Below are 23,561 nucleotides of genomic sequence, written 5' to 3'. Positions count from 1 at the left end.
ACCGCCCCTGCGTCCTCTCCCCCACATGAAGTTTTTATTTATCTATGAATTTACAAAAATACAAGATACAAAATCTCGTAGAGGTAAACATTATCACCCGCAGAGGACTCTGTCATCATCAGTCTTTTAACTGTCACATTATCTAAAGAACAGACACCGTTTTATTACTGTAACCTTGTTATAACTGTGCTTCTCCCGCTTTGAGTTCCTATTGGATTATAAGGCACCACGTGACCCGGAAGAGTCAGTGAGACACGTTTGCCGCATTCGTTTCTTTAAGATTAAATACTTTGCAGTGATCTGTCGCGTTTTCTTTGACTGTCGATCATGGTGTTTTACTCTGATTTCTCGGACCGTCCTGAAACTGTAATTTTAGTATTTTGTCAGACCCGTCATTGAGAACAGCTACGCGGCTAATGACCCCCTCACTTCCAAGCCATGAAAGGTATCGCTTCTCGGCCTTTTGGCTAAGATCAAGTGTAGTATCTGTTCTTATCAGTTTAATATCTGATACGTCCCCTATCCGGGGACCATATATTAAATTGATTTTTGGAACAGGGAGATGGAATAGGGGCTTGCTCCGTCCACTCCACGCATCGACCTGGTATTGCAGTATTTCCAGGAACGGTGCACCCCCTCCTGAATATGTTGAAAATTAATTTTTATTAGAAGATTTTTGTACGACTGTTGTCCGTGATGTGTCCGTTTGCATCGTGTTGTGTCGACATTTAGATTTAAGAACATGTTCTGATGATTTTTTTATATACTTGATTTTTGTTTTGGTGCATTTTCACTTTTTTCAGTGTCTATAAATCTGGTTTAAAACCACCCAGGTGTCGCAGCGATGCCGCCTCGACATGTTTTATAAACCATTATGTAACTTATGACCCGTTGATGACAGAGAAACGAGCTTTAAACTGTCTGAACCACGGGAGTCCCGGTTTTCCGAGGCACTTTGAATGTTGCATGTACGACGATGGAGGGCCCTTACCCAAACCGCCCCTGCGTCCTCTCCCCCACATGAAGTTTTTATTTATCTATGAATTTACAAAAATACAAGATACAAAATCTCGTAGAGGTAAACATTATCACCCGCAGAGGACTCTGTCATCATCAGTCTTTTAACTGTCACATTATCTAAAGAACAGACACCGTTTTATTACTGTAACCTTGTTATAACTGTGCTTCTCCCGCTTTGAGTTCCTATTGGATTATAAGGCACCACGTGACCCGGAAGAGTCAGTGAGACACGTTTGCCGCATTCGTTTCTTTAAGATTAAATACTTTGCAGTGATCTGTCGCGTTTTCTTTGACTGTCGATCATGGTGTTTTACTCTGATTTCTCGGACCGTCCTGAAACTGTAATTTTAGTATTTTGTCAGACCCGTCATTGAGAACAGCTACGCGGCGAATGACCCCCTCACTTCCAAGCCATGAAAGGTATCGCTTCTCGGCCTTTTGGCTAAGATCAAGTGTAGTATCTGTTCTTATCAGTTTAATATCTGATACGTCCCCTACCCGGGGACCATATATTAAATTGATTTTTGGAACAGGGAGATGGAATAGGGGCTTGCTCCGTCCACTCCACGCATCGACCTGGTATTGCAGTATTTCCAGGAACGGTGCACCCCCTCCTGAATATGTTGAAAATTAATTTTTATTAGAAGATTTTTTTACGACTATTGTCCGTGATGTGTCCGTTTGCATCGTGTTGTGTCGACATTTAGATTTAAGAACATGTTCTGATGATTTTTTTATATACTTGATTTTTGTTTTGGTGCATTTTCACTTTTTTCAGTGTCTATAAATCTGGTTTAAAACCACCCAGGCGTCGCAGCGATGCCGCCTCGACATGTTTTATAAACCATTATGTAACTTATGACCCGTTGATGACAGAGAAACGAGCTTTAAACTGAACCACGGGAGTCCCGGTTTTCCGAGGCACTTTGAATGTTGCATGTACGACGATGGAGGGCCCTTACCCAAACCGCCCCTGCGTCCTCTCCCCCACATGAAGTTTTTATTTATCTATGAATTTACAAAAATACAAGATACAAAATCTCGTAGAGGTAAACATTATCACCCGCAGAGGACTCTGTCATCATCAGTCTTTTAACTGTCACATTATCTAAAGAACAGACACCGTTTTATTACTGTAACCTTGTTATAACTGTGCTTCTCCCGCTTTGAGTTCCTATTGGATTATAAGGCACCACGTGACCCGGAAGAGTCAGTGAGACACGTTTGCCGCATTCGTTTCTTTAAGATTAAATACTTTGCAGTGATCTGTCGCGTTTTCTTTGACTGTCGATCATGGTGTTTTACTCTGATTTCTCGGACCGTCCTGAAACTGTAATTTTAGTATTTTGTCAGACCCGTCATTGAGAACAGCTACGCGGCTAATGACCCCCTCACTTCCAAGCCATGAAAGGTATCGCTTCTCGGCCTTTTGGCTAAGATCAAGTGTAGTATCTGTTCTTATCAGTTTAATATCTGATACGTCCCCTATCCGGGGACCATATATTAAATTGATTTTTGGAACAGGGAGATGGAATAGGGGCTTGCTCCGTCCACTCCACGCATCGACCTGGTATTGCAGTATTTCCAGGAACGGTGCACCCCCTCCTGAATATGTTGAAAATTAATTTTTATTAGAAGATTTTTGTACGACTGTTGTCCGTGATGTGTCCGTTTGCATCGTGTTGTGTCGACATTTAGATTTAAGAACATGTTCTGATGATTTTTTTATATACTTGATTTTTGTTTTGGTGCATTTTCACTTTTTTCAGTGTCTATAAATCTGGTTTAAAACCACCCAGGCGTCGCAGCGATGCCGCCTCGACATGTTTTATAAACCATTATGTAACTTATGACCCGTTGATGACAGAGAAACGAGCTTTAAACTGTCTGAACCACGGGAGTCCCGGTTTTCCGAGGCACTTTGAATGTTGCATGTACGACGATGGAGGGCCCTTACCCAAACCGCCCCTGCGTCCTCTCCCCCACATGAAGTTTTTATTTATCTATGAATTTACAAAAATACAAGATACAAAATCTCGTAGAGGTAAACATTATCACCCGCAGAGGACTCTGTCATCATCAGTCTTTTAACTGTCACATTATCTAAAGAACAGACACCGTTTTATTACTGTAACCTTGTTATAACTGTGCTTCTCCCGCTTTGAGTTCCTATTGGATTATAAGGCACCACGTGACCCGGAAGAGTCAGTGAGACACGTTTGCCGCATTCGTTTCTTTAAGATTAAATACTTTGCAGTGATCTGTCGCGTTTTCTTTGACTGTCGATCATGGTGTTTTACTCTGATTTCTCGGACCGTCCTGAAACTGTAATTTTAGTATTTTGTCAGACCCGTCATTGAGAACAGCTACGCGGCGAATGACCCCCTCACTTCCAAGCCATGAAAGGTATCGCTTCTCGGCCTTTTGGCTAAGATCAAGTGTAGTATCTGTTCTTATCAGTTTAATATCTGATACGTCCCCTACCCGGGGACCATATATTAAATTGATTTTTGGAACAGGGAGATGGAATAGGGGCTTGCTCCGTCCACTCCACGCATCGACCTGGTATTGCAGTATTTCCAGGAACGGTGCACCCCCTCCTGAATATGTTGAAAATTAATTTTTATTAGAAGATTTTTTTACGACTATTGTCCGTGATGTGTCCGTTTGCATCGTGTTGTGTCGACATTTAGATTTAAGAACATGTTCTGATGATTTTTTTATATACTTGATTTTTGTTTTGGTGCATTTTCACTTTTTTCAGTGTCTATAAATCTGGTTTAAAACCACCCAGGCGTCGCAGCGATGCCGCCTCGACATGTTTTATAAACCATTATGTAACTTATGACCCGTTGATGACAGAGAAACGAGCTTTAAACTGAACCACGGGAGTCCCGGTTTTCCGAGGCACTTTGAATGTTGCATGTACGACGATGGAGGGCCCTTACCCAAACCGCCCCTGCGTCCTCTCCCCCACATGAAGTTTTTATTTATCTATGAATTTACAAAAATACAAGATACAAAATCTCGTAGAGGTAAACATTATCACCCGCAGAGGACTCTGTCATCATCAGTCTTTTAACTGTCACATTATCTAAAGAACAGACACCGTTTTATTACTGTAACCTTGTTATAACTGTGCTTCTCCCGCTTTGAGTTCCTATTGGATTATAAGGCACCACGTGACCCGGAAGAGTCAGTGAGACACGTTTGCCGCATTCGTTTCTTTAAGATTAAATACTTTGCAGTGATCTGTCGCGTTTTCTTTGACTGTCGATCATGGTGTTTTACTCTGATTTCTCGGACCGTCCTGAAACTGTAATTTTAGTATTTTGTCAGACCCGTCATTGAGAACAGCTACGCGGCTAATGACCCCCTCACTTCCAAGCCATGAAAGGTATCGCTTCTCGGCCTTTTGGCTAAGATCAAGTGTAGTATCTGTTCTTATCAGTTTAATATCTGATACGTCCCCTATCCGGGGACCATATATTAAATTGATTTTTGGAACAGGGAGATGGAATAGGGGCTTGCTCCGTCCACTCCACGCATCGACCTGGTATTGCAGTATTTCCAGGAACGGTGCACCCCCTCCTGAATATGTTGAAAATTAATTTTTATTAGAAGATTTTTGTACGACTGTTGTCCGTGATGTGTCCGTTTGCATCGTGTTGTGTCGACATTTAGATTTAAGAACATGTTCTGATGATTTTTTTATATACTTGATTTTTGTTTTGGTGCATTTTCACTTTTTTCAGTGTCTATAAATCTGGTTTAAAACCACCCAGGCGTCGCAGCGATGCCGCCTCGACATGTTTTATAAACCATTATGTAACTTATGACCCGTTGATGACAGAGAAACGAGCTTTAAACTGTCTGAACCACGGGAGTCCCGGTTTTCCGAGGCACTTTGAATGTTGCATGTACGACGATGGAGGGCCCTTACCCAAACCGCCCCTGCGTCCTCTCCCCCACATGAAGTTTTTATTTATCTATGAATTTACAAAAATACAAGATACAAAATCTCGTAGAGGTAAACATTATCACCCGCAGAGGACTCTGTCATCATCAGTCTTTTAACTGTCACATTATCTAAAGAACAGACACCGTTTTATTACTGTAACCTTGTTATAACTGTGCTTCTCCCGCTTTGAGTTCCTATTGGATTATAAGGCACCACGTGACCCGGAAGAGTCAGTGAGACACGTTTGCCGCATTCGTTTCTTTAAGATTAAATACTTTGCAGTGATCTGTCGCGTTTTCTTTGACTGTCGATCATGGTGTTTTACTCTGATTTCTCGGACCGTCCTGAAACTGTAATTTTAGTATTTTGTCAGACCCGTCATTGAGAACAGCTACGCGGCGAATGACCCCCTCACTTCCAAGCCATGAAAGGTATCGCTTCTCGGCCTTTTGGCTAAGATCAAGTGTAGTATCTGTTCTTATCAGTTTAATATCTGATACGTCCCCTACCCGGGGACCATATATTAAATTGATTTTTGGAACAGGGAGATGGAATAGGGGCTTGCTCCGTCCACTCCACGCATCGACCTGGTATTGCAGTATTTCCAGGAACGGTGCACCCCCTCCTGAATATGTTGAAAATTAATTTTTATTAGAAGATTTTTTTACGACTATTGTCCGTGATGTGTCCGTTTGCATCGTGTTGTGTCGACATTTAGATTTAAGAACATGTTCTGATGATTTTTTTATATACTTGATTTTTGTTTTGGTGCATTTTCACTTTTTTCAGTGTCTATAAATCTGGTTTAAAACCACCCAGGCGTCGCAGCGATGCCGCCTCGACATGTTTTATAAACCATTATGTAACTTATGACCCGTTGATGACAGAGAAACGAGCTTTAAACTGAACCACGGGAGTCCCGGTTTTCCGAGGCACTTTGAATGTTGCATGTACGACGATGGAGGGCCCTTACCCAAACCGCCCCTGCGTCCTCTCCCCCACATGAAGTTTTTATTTATCTATGAATTTACAAAAATACAAGATACAAAATCTCGTAGAGGTAAACATTATCACCCGCAGAGGACTCTGTCATCATCAGTCTTTTAACTGTCACATTATCTAAAGAACAGACACCGTTTTATTACTGTAACCTTGTTATAACTGTGCTTCTCCCGCTTTGAGTTCCTATTGGATTATAAGGCACCACGTGACCCGGAAGAGTCAGTGAGACACGTTTGCCGCATTCGTTTCTTTAAGATTAAATACTTTGCAGTGATCTGTCGCGTTTTCTTTGACTGTCGATCATGGTGTTTTACTCTGATTTCTCGGACCGTCCTGAAACTGTAATTTTAGTATTTTGTCAGACCCGTCATTGAGAACAGCTACGCGGCTAATGACCCCCTCACTTCCAAGCCATGAAAGGTATCGCTTCTCGGCCTTTTGGCTAAGATCAAGTGTAGTATCTGTTCTTATCAGTTTAATATCTGATACGTCCCCTATCCGGGGACCATATATTAAATTGATTTTTGGAACAGGGAGATGGAATAGGGGCTTGCTCCGTCCACTCCACGCATCGACCTGGTATTGCAGTATTTCCAGGAACGGTGCACCCCCTCCTGAATATGTTGAAAATTAATTTTTATTAGAAGATTTTTGTACGACTGTTGTCCGTGATGTGTCCGTTTGCATCGTGTTGTGTCGACATTTAGATTTAAGAACATGTTCTGATGATTTTTTTATATACTTGATTTTTGTTTTGGTGCATTTTCACTTTTTTCAGTGTCTATAAATCTGGTTTAAAACCACCCAGGCGTCGCAGCGATGCCGCCTCGACATGTTTTATAAACCATTATGTAACTTATGACCCGTTGATGACAGAGAAACGAGCTTTAAACTGTCTGAACCACGGGAGTCCCGGTTTTCCGAGGCACTTTGAATGTTGCATGTACGACGATGGAGGGCCCTTACCCAAACCGCCCCTGCGTCCTCTCCCCCACATGAAGTTTTTATTTATCTATGAATTTACAAAAATACAAGATACAAAATCTCGTAGAGGTAAACATTATCACCCGCAGAGGACTCTGTCATCATCAGTCTTTTAACTGTCACATTATCTAAAGAACAGACACCGTTTTATTACTGTAACCTTGTTATAACTGTGCTTCTCCCGCTTTGAGTTCCTATTGGATTATAAGGCACCACGTGACCCGGAAGAGTCAGTGAGACACGTTTGCCGCATTCGTTTCTTTAAGATTAAATACTTTGCAGTGATCTGTCGCGTTTTCTTTGACTGTCGATCATGGTGTTTTACTCTGATTTCTCGGACCGTCCTGAAACTGTAATTTTAGTATTTTGTCAGACCCGTCATTGAGAACAGCTACGCGGCGAATGACCCCCTCACTTCCAAGCCATGAAAGGTATCGCTTCTCGGCCTTTTGGCTAAGATCAAGTGTAGTATCTGTTCTTATCAGTTTAATATCTGATACGTCCCCTACCCGGGGACCATATATTAAATTGATTTTTGGAACAGGGAGATGGAATAGGGGCTTGCTCCGTCCACTCCACGCATCGACCTGGTATTGCAGTATTTCCAGGAACGGTGCACCCCCTCCTGAATATGTTGAAAATTAATTTTTATTAGAAGATTTTTTTACGACTATTGTCCGTGATGTGTCCGTTTGCATCGTGTTGTGTCGACATTTAGATTTAAGAACATGTTCTGATGATTTTTTTATATACTTGATTTTTGTTTTGGTGCATTTTCACTTTTTTCAGTGTCTATAAATCTGGTTTAAAACCACCCAGGCGTCGCAGCGATGCCGCCTCGACATGTTTTATAAACCATTATGTAACTTATGACCCGTTGATGACAGAGAAACGAGCTTTAAACTGAACCACGGGAGTCCCGGTTTTCCGAGGCACTTTGAATGTTGCATGTACGACGATGGAGGGCCCTTACCCAAACCGCCCCTGCGTCCTCTCCCCCACATGAAGTTTTTATTTATCTATGAATTTACAAAAATACAAGATACAAAATCTCGTAGAGGTAAACATTATCACCCGCAGAGGACTCTGTCATCATCAGTCTTTTAACTGTCACATTATCTAAAGAACAGACACCGTTTTATTACTGTAACCTTGTTATAACTGTGCTTCTCCCGCTTTGAGTTCCTATTGGATTATAAGGCACCACGTGACCCGGAAGAGTCAGTGAGACACGTTTGCCGCATTCGTTTCTTTAAGATTAAATACTTTGCAGTGATCTGTCGCGTTTTCTTTGACTGTCGATCATGGTGTTTTACTCTGATTTCTCGGACCGTCCTGAAACTGTAATTTTAGTATTTTGTCAGACCCGTCATTGAGAACAGCTACGCGGCTAATGACCCCCTCACTTCCAAGCCATGAAAGGTATCGCTTCTCGGCCTTTTGGCTAAGATCAAGTGTAGTATCTGTTCTTATCAGTTTAATATCTGATACGTCCCCTATCCGGGGACCATATATTAAATTGATTTTTGGAACAGGGAGATGGAATAGGGGCTTGCTCCGTCCACTCCACGCATCGACCTGGTATTGCAGTATTTCCAGGAACGGTGCACCCCCTCCTGAATATGTTGAAAATTAATTTTTATTAGAAGATTTTTGTACGACTGTTGTCCGTGATGTGTCCGTTTGCATCGTGTTGTGTCGACATTTAGATTTAAGAACATGTTCTGATGATTTTTTTATATACTTGATTTTTGTTTTGGTGCATTTTCACTTTTTTCAGTGTCTATAAATCTGGTTTAAAACCACCCAGGCGTCGCAGCGATGCCGCCTCGACATGTTTTATAAACCATTATGTAACTTATGACCCGTTGATGACAGAGAAACGAGCTTTAAACTGTCTGAACCACGGGAGTCCCGGTTTTCCGAGGCACTTTGAATGTTGCATGTACGACGATGGAGGGCCCTTACCCAAACCGCCCCTGCGTCCTCTCCCCCACATGAAGTTTTTATTTATCTATGAATTTACAAAAATACAAGATACAAAATCTCGTAGAGGTAAACATTATCACCCGCAGAGGACTCTGTCATCATCAGTCTTTTAACTGTCACATTATCTAAAGAACAGACACCGTTTTATTACTGTAACCTTGTTATAACTGTGCTTCTCCCGCTTTGAGTTCCTATTGGATTATAAGGCACCACGTGACCCGGAAGAGTCAGTGAGACACGTTTGCCGCATTCGTTTCTTTAAGATTAAATACTTTGCAGTGATCTGTCGCGTTTTCTTTGACTGTCGATCATGGTGTTTTACTCTGATTTCTCAGACCGTCCTGAAACTGTAATTTTAGTATTTTGTCAGACCCGTCATTGAGAACAGCTACGCGGCGAATGACCCCCTCACTTCCAAGCCATGAAAGGTATCGCTTCTCGGCCTTTTGGCTAAGATCAAGTGTAGTATCTGTTCTTATCAGTTTAATATCTGATACGTCCCCTACCCGGGGACCATATATTAAATTGATTTTTGGAACAGGGAGATGGAATAGGGGCTTGCTCCGTCCACTCCACGCATCGACCTGGTATTGCAGTATTTCCAGGAACGGTGCACCCCCTCCTGAATATGTTGAAAATTAATTTTTATTAGAAGATTTTTTTACGACTATTGTCCGTGATGTGTCCGTTTGCATCGTGTTGTGTCGACATTTAGATTTAAGAACATGTTCTGATGATTTTTTTATATACTTGATTTTTGTTTTGGTGCATTTTCACTTTTTTCAGTGTCTATAAATCTGGTTTAAAACCACCCAGGCGTCGCAGCGATGCCGCCTCGACATGTTTTATAAACCATTATGTAACTTATGACCCGTTGATGACAGAGAAACGAGCTTTAAACTGTCTGAACCACGGGAGTCCCGGTTTTCCGAGGCACTTTGAATGTTGCATGTACGACGATGGAGGGCCCTTACCCAAACCGCCCCTGCGTCCTCTCCCCCACATGAAGTTTTTATTTATCTATGAATTTACAAAAATACAAGATACAAAATCTCGTAGAGGTAAACATTATCACCCGCAGAGGACTCTGTCATCATCAGTCTTTTAACTGTCACATTATCTAAAGAACAGACACCGTTTTATTACTGTAACCTTGTTATAACTGTGCTTCTCCCGCTTTGAGTTCCTATTGGATTATAAGGCACCACGTGACCCGGAAGAGTCAGTGAGACACGTTTGCCGCATTCGTTTCTTTAAGATTAAATACTTTGCAGTGATCTGTCGCGTTTTCTTTGACTGTCGATCATGGTGTTTTACTCTGATTTCTCGGACCGTCCTGAAACTGTAATTTTAGTATTTTGTCAGACCCGTCATTGAGAACAGCTACGCGGCTAATGACCCCCTCACTTCCAAGCCATGAAAGGTATCGCTTCTCGGCCTTTTGGCTAAGATCAAGTGTAGTATCTGTTCTTATCAGTTTAATATCTGATACGTCCCCTACCCGGGGACCATATATTAAATTGATTTTTGGAACAGGGAGATGGAATAGGGGCTTGCTCTGTCCACTCCACGCATCAACCTGGTATTGCAGTATTTCCAGGAACGGTGCACTCCCTCCTGAATATGTTGAAAATTAATTTTTATTAGAAGATTTTTTTACGACTATTGTCCGTGATGTGTCCGTTTGCATCGTGTTGTGTCGACATTTAGATTTAAGAACATGTTCTGATGATTTTTTTATATACTTGATTTTTGTTTTGGTGCATTTTCACTTTTTTCAGTGTCTATAAATCTGGTTTAAAACCACCCAGGCGTCGCAGCGATGCCGCCTCGACATGTTTTATAAACCATTATGTAACTTATGACCCGTTGATGACAGAGAAACGAGCTTTAAACTGTCTGAACCACGGGAGTCCCGGTTTTCCGAGGCACTTTGAATGTTGCATGTACGACGATGGAGGGCCCTTACCCAAACCGCCCCTGCGTCCTCTCCCCCACATGAAGTTTTTATTTATCTATGAATTTACAAAAATACAAGATACAAAATCTCGTAGAGGTAAACATTATCACCCGCAGAGGACTCTGTCATCATCAGTCTTTTAACTGTCACATTATCTAAAGAACAGACACCGTTTTATTACTGTAACCTTGTTATAACTGTGCTTCTCCCGCTTTGAGTTCCTATTGGATTATAAGGCACCACGTGACCCGGAAGAGTCAGTGAGACACGTTTGCCGCATTCGTTTCTTTAAGATTAAATACTTTGCAGTGATCTGTCGCGTTTTCTTTGACTGTCGATCATGGTGTTTTACTCTGATTTCTCGGACCGTCCTGAAACTGTAATTTTAGTATTTTGTCAGACCCGTCATTGAGAACAGCTACGCGGCTAATGACCCCCTCACTTCCAAGCCATGAAAGGTATCGCTTCTCGGCCTTTTGGCTAAGATCAAGTGTAGTATCTGTTCTTATCAGTTTAATATCTGATACGTCCCCTATCCGGGGACCATATATTAAATTGATTTTTGGAACAGGGAGATGGAATAGGGGCTTGCTCCGTCCACTCCACGCATCGACCTGGTATTGCAGTATTTCCAGGAACGGTGCACTCCCTCCTGAATATGTTGAAAATTAATTTTTATTAGAAGATTTTTTTACGACTATTGTCCGTGATGTGTCCGTTTGCATCGTGTTGTGTCGACATTTAGATTTAAGAACATGTTCTGATGATTTTTTTATATACTTGATTTTTGTTTTGGTGCATTTTCACTTTTTTCAGTGTCTATAAATCTGGTTTAAAACCACCCAGGCGTCGCAGCGATGCCGCCTCGACATGTTTTATAAACCATTATGTAACTTATGACCCGTTGATGACAGAGAAACGAGCTTTAAACTGTCTGAACCACGGGAGTCCCGGTTTTCCGAGGCACTTTGAATGTTGCATGTACGACGATGGAGGGCCCTTACCCAAACCGCCCCTGCGTCCTCTCCCCCACATGAAGTTTTTATTTATCTATGAATTTACAAAAATACAAGATACAAAATCTCGTAGAGGTAAACATTATCACCCGCAGAGGACTCTGTCATCATCAGTCTTTTAACTGTCACATTATCTAAAGAACAGACACCGTTTTATTACTGTAACCTTGTTATAACTGTGCTTCTCCCGCTTTGAGTTCCTATTGGATTATAAGGCACCACGTGACCCGGAAGAGTCAGTGAGACACGTTTGCCGCATTCGTTTCTTTAAGATTAAATACTTTGCAGTGATCTGTCGCGTTTTCTTTGACTGTCGATCATGGTGTTTTACTCTGATTTCTCAGACCGTCCTGAAACTGTAATTTTAGTATTTTGTCAGACCCGTCATTGAGAACAGCTACGCGGCGAATGACCCCCTCACTTCCAAGCCATGAAAGGTATCGCTTCTCGGCCTTTTGGCTAAGATCAAGTGTAGTATCTGTTCTTATCAGTTTAATATCTGATACGTCCCCTACCCGGGGACCATATATTAAATTGATTTTTGGAACAGGGAGATGGAATAGGGGCTTGCTCCGTCCACTCCACGCATCGACCTGGTATTGCAGTATTTCCAGGAACGGTGCACCCCCTCCTGAATATGTTGAAAATTAATTTTTATTAGAAGATTTTTTTACGACTATTGTCCGTGATGTGTCCGTTTGCATCGTGTTGTGTCGACATTTAGATTTAAGAACATGTTCTGATGATTTTTTTATATACTTGATTTTTGTTTTGGTGCATTTTCACTTTTTTCAGTGTCTATAAATCTGGTTTAAAACCACCCAGGCGTCGCAGCGATGCCGCCTCGACATGTTTTATAAACCATTATGTAACTTATGACCCGTTGATGACAGAGAAACGAGCTTTAAACTGAACCACGGGAGTCCCGGTTTTCCGAGGCACTTTGAATGTTGCATGTACGACGATGGAGGGCCCTTACCCAAACCGCCCCTGCGTCCTCTCCCCCACATGAAGTTTTTATTTATCTATGAATTTACAAAAATACAAGATACAAAATCTCGTAGAGGTAAACATTATCACCCGCAGAGGACTCTGTCATCATCAGTCTTTTAACTGTCACATTATCTAAAGAACAGACACCGTTTTATTACTGTAACCTTGTTATAACTGTGCTTCTCCCGCTTTGAGTTCCTATTGGATTATAAGGCACCACGTGACCCGGAAGAGTCAGTGAGACACGTTTGCCGCATTCGTTTCTTTAAGATTAAATACTTTGCAGTGATCTGTCGCGTTTTCTTTGACTGTCGATCATGGTGTTTTACTCTGATTTCTCGGACCGTCCTGAAACTGTAATTTTAGTATTTTGTCAGACCCGTCATTGAGAACAGCTACGCGGCTAATGACCCCCTCACTTCCAAGCCATGAAAGGTATCGCTTCTCGGCCTTTTGGCTAAGATCAAGTGTAGTATCTGTTCTTATCAGTTTAATATCTGATACGTCCCCTATCCGGGGACCATATATTAAATTGATTTTTGGAACAGGGAGATGGAATAGGGGCTTGCTCCGTCCACTCCACGCATCGACCTGGTATTGCAGTATTTCCAGGAACGGTGCACTCCCTCCTGAATATGTTGAAAATTAATTTTTATTAGAAGATTTTTTTACGACTATTGTCCGTGATGTGTCCGTTTGCATCGTGTTGTGTCGACATTTAGATTTAAGAACATGTTCTGATGATTTTTTTATATACTTGATTTTTGTTTTGGTGCATTTTCACTTTTTTCAGTGTCTATAAATCTGGTTTAAAACCACCCAGGCGTCGCAGCGATGCCGCCTCGACATGTTTTATAAACCATTATGTAACTTATGACCCGTTGATGACAGAGAAACGAGCTTTAAACTGTCTGAACCACGGGAGTCCCGGTTTTCCGAGGCACTTTGAATGTTGCATGTACGACGATGGAGGGCCCTTACCCAAACCGCCCCTGCGTCCTCTCCCCCACATGAAGTTTTTATTTATCTATGAATTTACAAAAATACAAGATACAAAATCTCGTAGAGGTAAACATTATCACCCGCAGAGGACTCTGTCATCATCAGTCTTTTAACTGTCACATTATCTAAAGAACAGACACCGTTTTATTACTGTAACCTTGTTATAACTGTGCTTCTCCCGCTTTGAGTTCCTATTGGATTATAAGGCACCACGTGACCCGGAAGAGTCAGTGAGACACGTTTGCCGCATTCGTTTCTTTAAGATTAAATACTTTGCAGTGATCTGTCGCGTTTTCTTTGACTGTCGATCATGGTGTTTTACTCTGATTTCTCGGACCGTCCTGAAACTGTAATTTTAGTATTTTGTCAGACCCGTCATTGAGAACAGCTACGCGGCGAATGACCCCCTCACTTCCAAGCCATGAAAGGTATCGCTTCTCGGCCTTTTGGCTAAGATCAAGTGTAGTATCTGTTCTTATCAGTTTAATATCTGATACGTCCCCTACCCGGGGACCATATATTAAATTGATTTTTGGAACAGGGAGATGGAATAGGGGCTTGCTCCGTCCACTCCACGCATCGACCTGGTATTGCAGTATTTCCAGGAACGGTGCACCCCCTCCTGAATATGTTGAAAATTAATTTTTATTAGAAGATTTTTTTACGACTATTGTCCGTGATGTGTCCGTTTGCATCGTGTTGTGTCGACATTTAGATTTAAGAACATGTTCTGATGATTTTTTTATATACTTGATTTTTGTTTTGGTGCATTTTCACTTTTTTCAGTGTCTATAAATCTGGTTTAAAACCACCCAGGCGTCGCAGCGATGCCGCCTCGACATGTTTTATAAACCATTATGTAACTTATGACCCGTTGATGACAGAGAAACGAGCTTTAAACTGAACCACGGGAGTCCCGGTTTTCCGAGGCACTTTGAATGTTGCATGTACGACGATGGAGGGCCCTTACCCAAACCGCCCCTGCGTCCTCTCCCCCACATGAAGTTTTTATTTATCTATGAATTTACAAAAATACAAGATACAAAATCTCGTAGAGGTAAACATTATCACCCGCAGAGGACTCTGTCATCATCAGTCTTTTAACTGTCACATTATCTAAAGAACAGACACCGTTTTATTACTGTAACCTTGTTATAACTGTGCTTCTCCCGCTTTGAGTTCCTATTGGATTATAAGGCACCACGTGACCCGGAAGAGTCAGTGAGACACGTTTGCCGCATTCGTTTCTTTAAGATTAAATACTTTGCAGTGATCTGTCGCGTTTTCTTTGACTGTCGATCATGGTGTTTTACTCTGATTTCTCGGACCGTCCTGAAACTGTAATTTTAGTATTTTGTCAGACCCGTCATTGAGAACAGCTACGCGGCTAATGACCCCCTCACTTCCAAGCCATGAAAGGTATCGCTTCTCGGCCTTTTGGCTAAGATCAAGTGTAGTATCTGTTCTTATCAGTTTAATATCTGATACGTCCCCTATCCGGGGACCATATATTAAATTGATTTTTGGAACAGGGAGATGGAATAGGGGCTTGCTCCGTCCACTCCACGCATCGACCTGGTATTGCAGTATTTCCAGGAACGGTGCACTCCCTCCTGAATATGTTGAAAATTAATTTTTATTAGAAGATTTTTTTACGACTATTGTCCGTGATGTGTCCGTTTGCATCGTGTTGTGTCGACATTTAGATTTAAGAACATGTTCTGATGATTTTTTTATATACTTGATTTTTGTTTTGGTGCATTTTCACTTTTTTCAGTGTCTATAAATCTGGTTTAAAACCACCCAGGCGTCGCAGCGATGCCGCCTCGACATGTTTTATAAACCATTATGTAACTTATGACCCGTTGATGACAGAGAAACGAGCTTTAAACTGTCTGAACCACGGGAGTCCCGGTTTTCCGAGGCACTTTGAATGTTGCATGTACGACGATGGAGGGCCCTTACCCAAACCGCCCCTGCGTCCTCTCCCCCACATGAAGTTTTTATTTATCTATGAATTTACAAAAATACAAGATACAAAATCTCGTAGAGGTAAACATTATCACCCGCAGAGGACTCTGTCATCATCAGTCTTTTAACTGTCACATTATCTAAAGAACAGACACCGTTTTATTACTGTAACCTTGTTATAACTGTGCTTCTCCCGCTTTGAGTTCCTATTGGATTATAAGGCACCACGTGACCCGGAAGAGTCAGTGAGACACGTTTGCCGCATTCGTTTCTTTAAGATTAAATACTTTGCAGTGATCTGTCGCGTTTTCTTTGACTGTCGATCATGGTGTTTTACTCTGATTTCTCGGACCGTCCTGAAACTGTAATTTTAGTATTTTGTCAGACCCGTCATTGAGAACAGCTACGCGGCGAATGACCCCCTCACTTCCAAGCCATGAAAGGTATCGCTTCTCGGCCTTTTGGCTAAGATCAAGTGTAGTATCTGTTCTTATCAGTTTAATATCTGATACGTCCCCTACCCGGGGACCATATATTAAATTGATTTTTGGAACAGGGAGATGGAATAGGGGCTTGCTCCGTCCACTCCACGCATCGACCTGGTATTGCAGTATTTCCAGGAACGGTGCACCCCCTCCTGAATATGTTGAAAATTAATTTTTATTAGAAGATTTTTTTACGACTATTGTCCGTGATGTGTCCGTTTGCATCGTGTTGTGTCGACATTTAGATTTAAGAACATGTTCTGATGATTTTTTTATATACTTGATTTTTGTTTTGGTGCATTTTCACTTTTTTCAGTGTCTATAAATCTGGTTTAAAACCACCCAGGCGTCGCAGCGATGCCGCCTCGACATGTTTTATAAACCATTATGTAACTTATGACCCGTTGATGACAGAGAAACGAGCTTTAAACTGAACCACGGGAGTCCCGGTTTTCCGAGGCACTTTGAATGTTGCATGTACGACGATGGAGGGCCCTTACCCAAACCGCCCCTGCGTCCTCTCCCCCACATGAAGTTTTTATTTATCTATGAATTTACAAAAATACAAGATACAAAATCTCGTAGAGGTAAACATTATCACCCGCAGAGGACTCTGTCATCATCAGTCTTTTAACTGTCACATTATCTAAAGAACAGACACCGTTTTATTACTGTAACCTTGTTATAACTGTGCTTCTCCCGCTTTGAGTTCCTATTGGATTATAAGGCACCACGTGACCCGGAAGAGTCAGTGAGACACGTTTGCCGCATTCGTTTCTTTAAGATTAAATACTTTGCAGTGATCTGTCGCGTTTTCTTTGACTGTCGATCATGGTGTTTTACTCTGATTTCTCGGACCGTCCTGAAACTGTAATTTTAGTATTTTGTCAGACCCGTCATTGAGAACAGCTACGCGGCTAATGACCCCCTCACTTCCAAGCCATGAAAGGTATCGCTTCTCGGCCTTTTGGCTAAGATCAAGTGTAGTATCTGTTCTTATCAGTTTAATATCTGATACGTCCCCTACCCGGGGACCATATATTAAATTGATTTTTGGAACAGGGAGATGGAATAGGGGCTTGCTCTGTCCACTCCACGCATCAACCTGGTATTGCAGTATTTCCAGGAACGGTGCACTCCCTCCTGAATATGTTGAAAATTAATTTTTATTAGAAGATTTTTTTACGACTATTGTCCGTGATGTGTCCGTTTGCATCGTGTTGTGTCGACATTTAGATTTAAGAACATGTTCTGATGATTTTTTTATATACTTGATTTTTGTTTTGGTGCATTTTCACTTTTTTCAGTGTCTATAAATCTGGTTTAAAACCACCCAGGCGTCGCAGCGATGCCGCCTCGACATGTTTTATAAACCATTATGTAACTTATGACCCGTTGATGACAGAGAAACGAGCTTTAAACTGTCTGAACCACGGGAGTCCCGGTTTTCCGAGGCACTTTGAATGTTGCATGTACGACGATGGAGGGCCCTTACCCAAACCGCCCCTGCGTCCTCTCCCCCACATGAAGTTTTTATTTATCTATGAATTTACAAAAATACAAGATACAAAATCTCGTAGAGGTAAACATTATCACCCGCAGAGGACTCTGTCATCATCAGTCTTTTAACTGTCACATTATCTAAAGAACAGACACCGTTTTATTACTGTAACCTTGTTATAACTGTGCTTCTCCCGCTTTGAGTTCCTATTGGATTATAAGGCACCACGTGACCCGGAAGAGTCAGTGAGACACGTTTGCCGCATTCGTTTCTTTAAGATTAAATACTTTGCAGTGATCTGTCGCGTTTTCTTTGACTGTCGATCATGGTGTTTTACTCTGATTTCTCGGACCGTCCTGAAACTGTAATTTTAGTATTTTGTCAGACCCGTCATTGAGAACAGCTACGCGGCGAATGACCCCCTCACTTCCAAGCCATGAAAGGTATCGCTTCTCGGCCTTTTGGCTAAGATCAAGTGTAGTATCTGTTCTTATCAGTTTAATATCTGATACGTCCCCTACCCGGGGACCATATATTAAATTGATTTTTGGAACAGGGAGATGGAATAGGGGCTTGCTCCGTCCACTCCACGCATCGACCTGGTATTGCAGTATTTCCAGGAACGGTGCACCCCCTCCTGAATATGTTGAAAATTAATTTTTATTAGAAGATTTTTTTACGACTATTGTCCGTGATGTGTCCGTTTGCATCGTGTTGTGTCGACATTTAGATTTAAGAACATGTTCTGATGATTTTTTTATATACTTGATTTTTGTTTTGGTGCATTTTCACTTTTTTCAGTGTCTATAAATCTGGTTTAAAACCACCCAGGCGTCGCAGCGATGCCGCCTCGACATGTTTTATAAACCATTATGTAACTTATGACCCGTTGATGACAGAGAAACGAGCTTTAAACTGAACCACGGGAGTCCCGGTTTTCCGAGGCACTTTGAATGTTGCATGTACGACGATGGAGGGCCCTTACCCAAACCGCCCCTGCGTCCTCTCCCCCACATGAAGTTTTTATTTATCTATGAATTTACAAAAATACAAGATACAAAATCTCGTAGAGGTAAACATTATCACCCGCAGAGGACTCTGTCATCATCAGTCTTTTAACTGTCACATTATCTAAAGAACAGACACCGTTTTATTACTGTAACCTTGTTATAACTGTGCTTCTCCCGCTTTGAGTTCCTATTGGATTATAAGGCACCACGTGACCCGGAAGAGTCAGTGAGACACGTTTGCCGCATTCGTTTCTTTAAGATTAAATACTTTGCAGTGATCTGTCGCGTTTTCTTTGACTGTCGATCATGGTGTTTTACTCTGATTTCTCGGACCGTCCTGAAACTGTAATTTTAGTATTTTGTCAGACCCGTCATTGAGAACAGCTACGCGGCGAATGACCCCCTCACTTCCAAGCCATGAAAGGTATCGCTTCTCGGCCTTTTGGCTAAGATCAAGTGTAGTATCTGTTCTTATCAGTTTAATATCTGATACGTCCCCTACCCGGGGACCATATATTAAATTGATTTTTGGAACAGGGAGATGGAATAGGGGCTTGCTCCGTCCACTCCACGCATCGACCTGGTATTGCAGTATTTCCCGGAACGGTGCACCCCCTCCTGAATATGTTGAAAATTAATTTTTATTAGAAGATTTTTGTACGACTGTTGTCCGTGATGTGTCCGTTTGCATCGTGTTGTGTCGACATTTAGATTTAAGAACATGTTCTGATGATTTTTTTATATACTTGATTTTTGTTTTGGTGCATTTTCACTTTTTTCAGTGTCTATAAATCTGGTTTAAAACCACCCAGGCGTCGCAGCGATGCCGCCTCGACATGTTTTATAAACCATTATGTAACTTATGACCCGTTGATGACAGAGAAACGAGCTTTAAACTGTCTGAACCACGGGAGTCCCGGTTTTCCGAGGCACTTTGAATGTTGCATGTACGACGATGGAGGGCCCTTACCCAAACCGCCCCTGCGTCCTCTCCCCCACATGAAGTTTTTATTTATCTATGAATTTACAAAAATACAAGATACAAAATCTCGTAGAGGTAAACATTATCACCCGCAGAGGACTCTGTCATCATCAGTCTTTTAACTGTCACATTATCTAAAGAACAGACACCGTTTTATTACTGTAACCTTGTTATAACTGTGCTTCTCCCGCTTTGAGTTCCTATTGGATTATAAGGCACCACGTGACCCGGAAGAGTCAGTGAGACACGTTTGCCGCATTCGTTTCTTTAAGATTAAATACTTTGCAGTGATCTGTCGCGTTTTCTTTGACTGTCGATCATGGTGTTTTACTCTGATTTCTCGGACCGTCCTGAAACTGTAATTTTAGTATTTTGTCAGACCCGTCATTGAGAACAGCTACGCGGCGAATGACCCCCTCACTTCCAAGCCATGAAAGGTATCGCTTCTCGGCCTTTTGGCTAAGATCAAGTGTAGTATCTGTTCTTATCAGTTTAATATCTGATACGTCCCCTACCCGGGGACCATATATTAAATTGATTTTTGGAACAGGGAGATGGAATAGGGGCTTGCTCCGTCCACTCCACGCATCGACCTGGTATTGCAGTATTTCCCGGAACGGTGCACCCCCTCCTGAATATGTTGAAAATTAATTTTTATTAGAAGATTTTTGTACGACTGTTGTCCGTGATGTGTCCGTTTGCATCGTGTTGTGTCGACATTTAGATTTAAGAACATGTTCTGATGATTTTTTTATATACTTGATTTTTGTTTTGGTGCATTTTCACTTTTTTCAGTGTCTATAAATCTGGTTTAAAACCACCCAGGCGTCGCAGCGATGCCGCCTCGACATGTTTTATAAACCATTATGTAACTTATGACCCGTTGATGACAGAGAAACGAGCTTTAAACTGTCTGAACCACGGGAGTGCCGGTTTTCCGAGGCACTTTGAATGTTGCATGTACGACGATGGAGGGCCCTTACCCAAACCGCCCCTGCGTCCTCTCCCCCACATGAAGTTTTTATTTATCTATGAATTTACAAAAATACAAGATACAAAATCTCGTAGAGGTAAACATTATCACCCGCAGAGGACTCTGTCATCATCAGTCTTTTAACTGTCACATTATCTAAAGAACAGACACCGTTTTATTACTGTAACCTTGTTATAACTGTGCTTCTCCCGCTTTGAGTTCCTATTGGATTATAAGGCACCACGTGACCCGGAAGAGTCAGTGAGACACGTTTGCCGCATTCGTTTCTTTAAGATTAAATACTTTGCAGTGATCTGTCGCGTTTTCTTTGACTGTCGATCATGGTGTTTTACTCTGATTTCTCGGACCGTCCTGAAACTGTAATTTTAGTATTTTGTCAGACCCGTCATTGAGAACAGCTACGCGGCGAATGACCCCCTCACTTCCAAGCCATGAAAGGTATCGCTTCTCGGCCTTTTGGCTAAGATCAAGTGTAGTATCTGTTCTTATCAGTTTAATATCTGATACGTCCCCTACCCGGGGACCATATATTAAATTGATTTTTGGAACAGGGAGATGGAATAGGGGCTTGCTCCGTCCACTCCACGCATCGACCTGGTATTGCAGTATTTCCAGGAACAGTGCACCCCCTCCTGAATATGTTGAAAATTAATTTTTATGAGAAAAGTTTTGTACGATTTTTATCCGTGATGTGTCCGTTTGCATCGTGTTGTGTCGACATTTAGATTTAAGAACATGTTCTGATGATTTTTTTATATACTTGATTTTTGTTTTGGTGCATTTTCACTTTTTTCAGTGTCTATAAATCTGGTTTAAAACCACCCAGGCGTCGCAGCGATGCCGCCTCGACATGTTTTATAAACCATTATGTAACTTATGACCCGTTGATGACAGAGAAACGAGCTTTAAACTGTCTGAACCACGGGAGTCCCGGTTTTCCGAGGCACTTTGAATGTTGCATGTACGACGATGGAGGGCCCTTACCCAAACCGCCCCTGCGTCCTCTCCCCCACATGAAGTTTTTATTTATCTATGAATTTACAAAAATACAAGATACAAAATCTCGTAGAGGTAAACATTATCACCCGCAGAGGACTCTGTCATCATCAGTCTTTTAACTGTCACATTATCTAAAGAACAGACACCGTTTTATTACTGTAACCTTGTTATAACTGTGCTTCTCCCGCTTTGAGTTCCTATTGGATTATAAGGCACCACGTGACCCGGAAGAGTCAGTGAGACACGTTTGCCGCATTCGTTTCTTTAAGATTAAATACTTTGCAGTGATCTGTCGCGTTTTCTTTGACTGTCGATCATGGTGTTTTACTCTGATTTCTCGGACCGTCCTGAAACTGTAATTTTAGTATTTTGTCAGACCCGTCATTGAGAACAGCTACACGGCGAATGACCCCCTCACTTCTAACCCATTAAAAGTATCGCTTCTCGGCCTTTTGGCTAAGATCAAGTGTAGTATCTGTTCTTATCAGTTTAATATCTGATACGTCCCCTATCCGGGGACCATATATTAAATTGATTTTTGGAACAGGGAGATGGAATAGGGGCTTGCTCCGTCCACTCCACGCATCGACCTGGTATTGCAGTATTTCCAGGAACGGTGCACCCCCCTGAAAATGTTGAAAAATAAAGTAGTATTACATTTGTGCAAACCTAGTACTCGTAATCTGTGGGTATGGATTGCATTGTGTCGTCAATATGGAGGTCGTATTACATTTCTAATTTTGTTTTGATGCATTCATTTTTTTTCCAGTGTCTATAAATCTGGTTTACAGGTTTTTTTTTACAGTTGTTTACGCACTAAAATGAAAATTTTCACACAATTAACAGCTCTTTACACTCAAGAAGCAAAACACCTGTCCATAGTTGCAAAACAATAAGCACAGACTCAGCTTCACACTTTTTGCAAAACATTACACGCAGTGATTTGCAAAACTCTACACGCATTATCACACCTTAGACACAGATAAGGATTGTGAGGTTACTTCCTTCTCATTACAAAGCCCCTGCTTGCCAACGACCACACTAATGAACAAATTGGATAATCACATCCACCTGGTGTGGAAGCACACAGGTGCTTACTGTAAACCAAGTGGACCACATGCAGTACATTGTCCTTTGGGACAATGTATCTTTCCATCGATCTGCTCTGGTCCACAATTGGTTCCACGAGCACCCTGAATTTGCAGTCTTATACCTTCCACCATGCTCCCCATTCCTAAACCCAATAGAGGAATTTTTATTTGTCTACACTTTACAGTAGTAAGAAAAACTACTATTTTGTTCTGATTTTCATTGTTGATCTGTTACTGTAACTGAGTATGGTAAGAAATAAATATTTTCAGTCTGCAGCAGTCTGCAATCAGTGTTGTGTTTGTTTGTTGTATTTGTGTACTTTCTCTGTATACCTCAAAGTAATCATGAAGAATGTTGTGGGTTTGACAATATCTTTTTGTCATCTAAATTATCCCTTACATAAAAATGTCTGGCAAAAAAAGTCTAGCACTAGACCAGCTATTTCCTAAAATAGGGGTTTTTACAAATGTATTTTGTATTGATCACTGTAGTGTGTAACTGACTGCAATAGTGTCTGATCATTTCAAGACTGTGTTAGTGAGATGAAAACAAAACAGCATTTTTATAAATATGTGTATATGTTTTGACTTAAGTGTATAT

General features: G+C 41.6%; 1 long non-coding RNA gene and 23 other non-coding genes across 24 annotated transcripts in view; all 24 read left to right on the top strand.

Annotated features, from left to right (window-relative positions):
* The window catches only part of LOC144462592 (uncharacterized), a 49,406-nt gene that overhangs the window by 23,600 nt on the left and 2,245 nt on the right, over nucleotides 1–23,561 (top strand). The gene's annotated exons all lie outside the window — the stretch shown is intronic.
* On the top strand, nucleotides 448–638 carry LOC144462622 (U2 spliceosomal RNA). The gene has a single exon (XR_013490866.1). It is a non-coding gene; the product is annotated as a U2 spliceosomal RNA (small nuclear RNA).
* LOC144462640 (U2 spliceosomal RNA) lies at nucleotides 1,443–1,633 on the top strand. The gene has a single exon (XR_013490883.1). It is a non-coding gene; the product is annotated as a U2 spliceosomal RNA (small nuclear RNA).
* On the top strand, nucleotides 2,434–2,624 carry LOC144462621 (U2 spliceosomal RNA). The gene has a single exon (XR_013490865.1). It is a non-coding gene; the product is annotated as a U2 spliceosomal RNA (small nuclear RNA).
* On the top strand, nucleotides 3,429–3,619 carry LOC144462639 (U2 spliceosomal RNA). Its single transcript, XR_013490882.1, has one exon. It is a non-coding gene; the product is annotated as a U2 spliceosomal RNA (small nuclear RNA).
* LOC144462620 (U2 spliceosomal RNA) lies at nucleotides 4,420–4,610 on the top strand. Its single transcript, XR_013490864.1, has one exon. It is a non-coding gene; the product is annotated as a U2 spliceosomal RNA (small nuclear RNA).
* LOC144462638 (U2 spliceosomal RNA) lies at nucleotides 5,415–5,605 on the top strand. Its single transcript, XR_013490881.1, has one exon. It is a non-coding gene; the product is annotated as a U2 spliceosomal RNA (small nuclear RNA).
* On the top strand, nucleotides 6,406–6,596 carry LOC144462619 (U2 spliceosomal RNA). Its single transcript, XR_013490863.1, has one exon. It is a non-coding gene; the product is annotated as a U2 spliceosomal RNA (small nuclear RNA).
* Nucleotides 7,401–7,591, top strand: LOC144462637 (U2 spliceosomal RNA). The gene has a single exon (XR_013490880.1). It is a non-coding gene; the product is annotated as a U2 spliceosomal RNA (small nuclear RNA).
* Nucleotides 8,392–8,582, top strand: LOC144462615 (U2 spliceosomal RNA). Its single transcript, XR_013490858.1, has one exon. It is a non-coding gene; the product is annotated as a U2 spliceosomal RNA (small nuclear RNA).
* On the top strand, nucleotides 9,387–9,577 carry LOC144462635 (U2 spliceosomal RNA). The gene has a single exon (XR_013490879.1). It is a non-coding gene; the product is annotated as a U2 spliceosomal RNA (small nuclear RNA).
* On the top strand, nucleotides 10,382–10,572 carry LOC144462611 (U2 spliceosomal RNA). Its single transcript, XR_013490854.1, has one exon. It is a non-coding gene; the product is annotated as a U2 spliceosomal RNA (small nuclear RNA).
* Nucleotides 11,377–11,567, top strand: LOC144462629 (U2 spliceosomal RNA). The gene has a single exon (XR_013490873.1). It is a non-coding gene; the product is annotated as a U2 spliceosomal RNA (small nuclear RNA).
* LOC144462634 (U2 spliceosomal RNA) lies at nucleotides 12,372–12,562 on the top strand. The gene has a single exon (XR_013490878.1). It is a non-coding gene; the product is annotated as a U2 spliceosomal RNA (small nuclear RNA).
* LOC144462628 (U2 spliceosomal RNA) lies at nucleotides 13,363–13,553 on the top strand. The gene has a single exon (XR_013490872.1). It is a non-coding gene; the product is annotated as a U2 spliceosomal RNA (small nuclear RNA).
* On the top strand, nucleotides 14,358–14,548 carry LOC144462633 (U2 spliceosomal RNA). The gene has a single exon (XR_013490877.1). It is a non-coding gene; the product is annotated as a U2 spliceosomal RNA (small nuclear RNA).
* LOC144462627 (U2 spliceosomal RNA) lies at nucleotides 15,349–15,539 on the top strand. The gene has a single exon (XR_013490871.1). It is a non-coding gene; the product is annotated as a U2 spliceosomal RNA (small nuclear RNA).
* Nucleotides 16,344–16,534, top strand: LOC144462632 (U2 spliceosomal RNA). The gene has a single exon (XR_013490876.1). It is a non-coding gene; the product is annotated as a U2 spliceosomal RNA (small nuclear RNA).
* Nucleotides 17,335–17,525, top strand: LOC144462661 (U2 spliceosomal RNA). The gene has a single exon (XR_013490905.1). It is a non-coding gene; the product is annotated as a U2 spliceosomal RNA (small nuclear RNA).
* Nucleotides 18,330–18,520, top strand: LOC144462631 (U2 spliceosomal RNA). The gene has a single exon (XR_013490875.1). It is a non-coding gene; the product is annotated as a U2 spliceosomal RNA (small nuclear RNA).
* LOC144462656 (U2 spliceosomal RNA) lies at nucleotides 19,321–19,511 on the top strand. The gene has a single exon (XR_013490900.1). It is a non-coding gene; the product is annotated as a U2 spliceosomal RNA (small nuclear RNA).
* LOC144462655 (U2 spliceosomal RNA) lies at nucleotides 20,316–20,506 on the top strand. Its single transcript, XR_013490899.1, has one exon. It is a non-coding gene; the product is annotated as a U2 spliceosomal RNA (small nuclear RNA).
* Nucleotides 21,311–21,501, top strand: LOC144462658 (U2 spliceosomal RNA). Its single transcript, XR_013490902.1, has one exon. It is a non-coding gene; the product is annotated as a U2 spliceosomal RNA (small nuclear RNA).
* LOC144462630 (U2 spliceosomal RNA) lies at nucleotides 22,306–22,496 on the top strand. The gene has a single exon (XR_013490874.1). It is a non-coding gene; the product is annotated as a U2 spliceosomal RNA (small nuclear RNA).

Source organism: Epinephelus lanceolatus, chromosome 3, assembly GCF_041903045.1.
Source record: "Epinephelus lanceolatus isolate andai-2023 chromosome 3, ASM4190304v1, whole genome shotgun sequence".
Taxonomy (NCBI): domain Eukaryota; kingdom Metazoa; phylum Chordata; class Actinopteri; order Perciformes; family Serranidae; genus Epinephelus; species Epinephelus lanceolatus.
The sequence above is the reverse complement of the archived record's forward strand: the minus strand, read 5'-3'. Positions and strand labels throughout refer to the sequence as shown.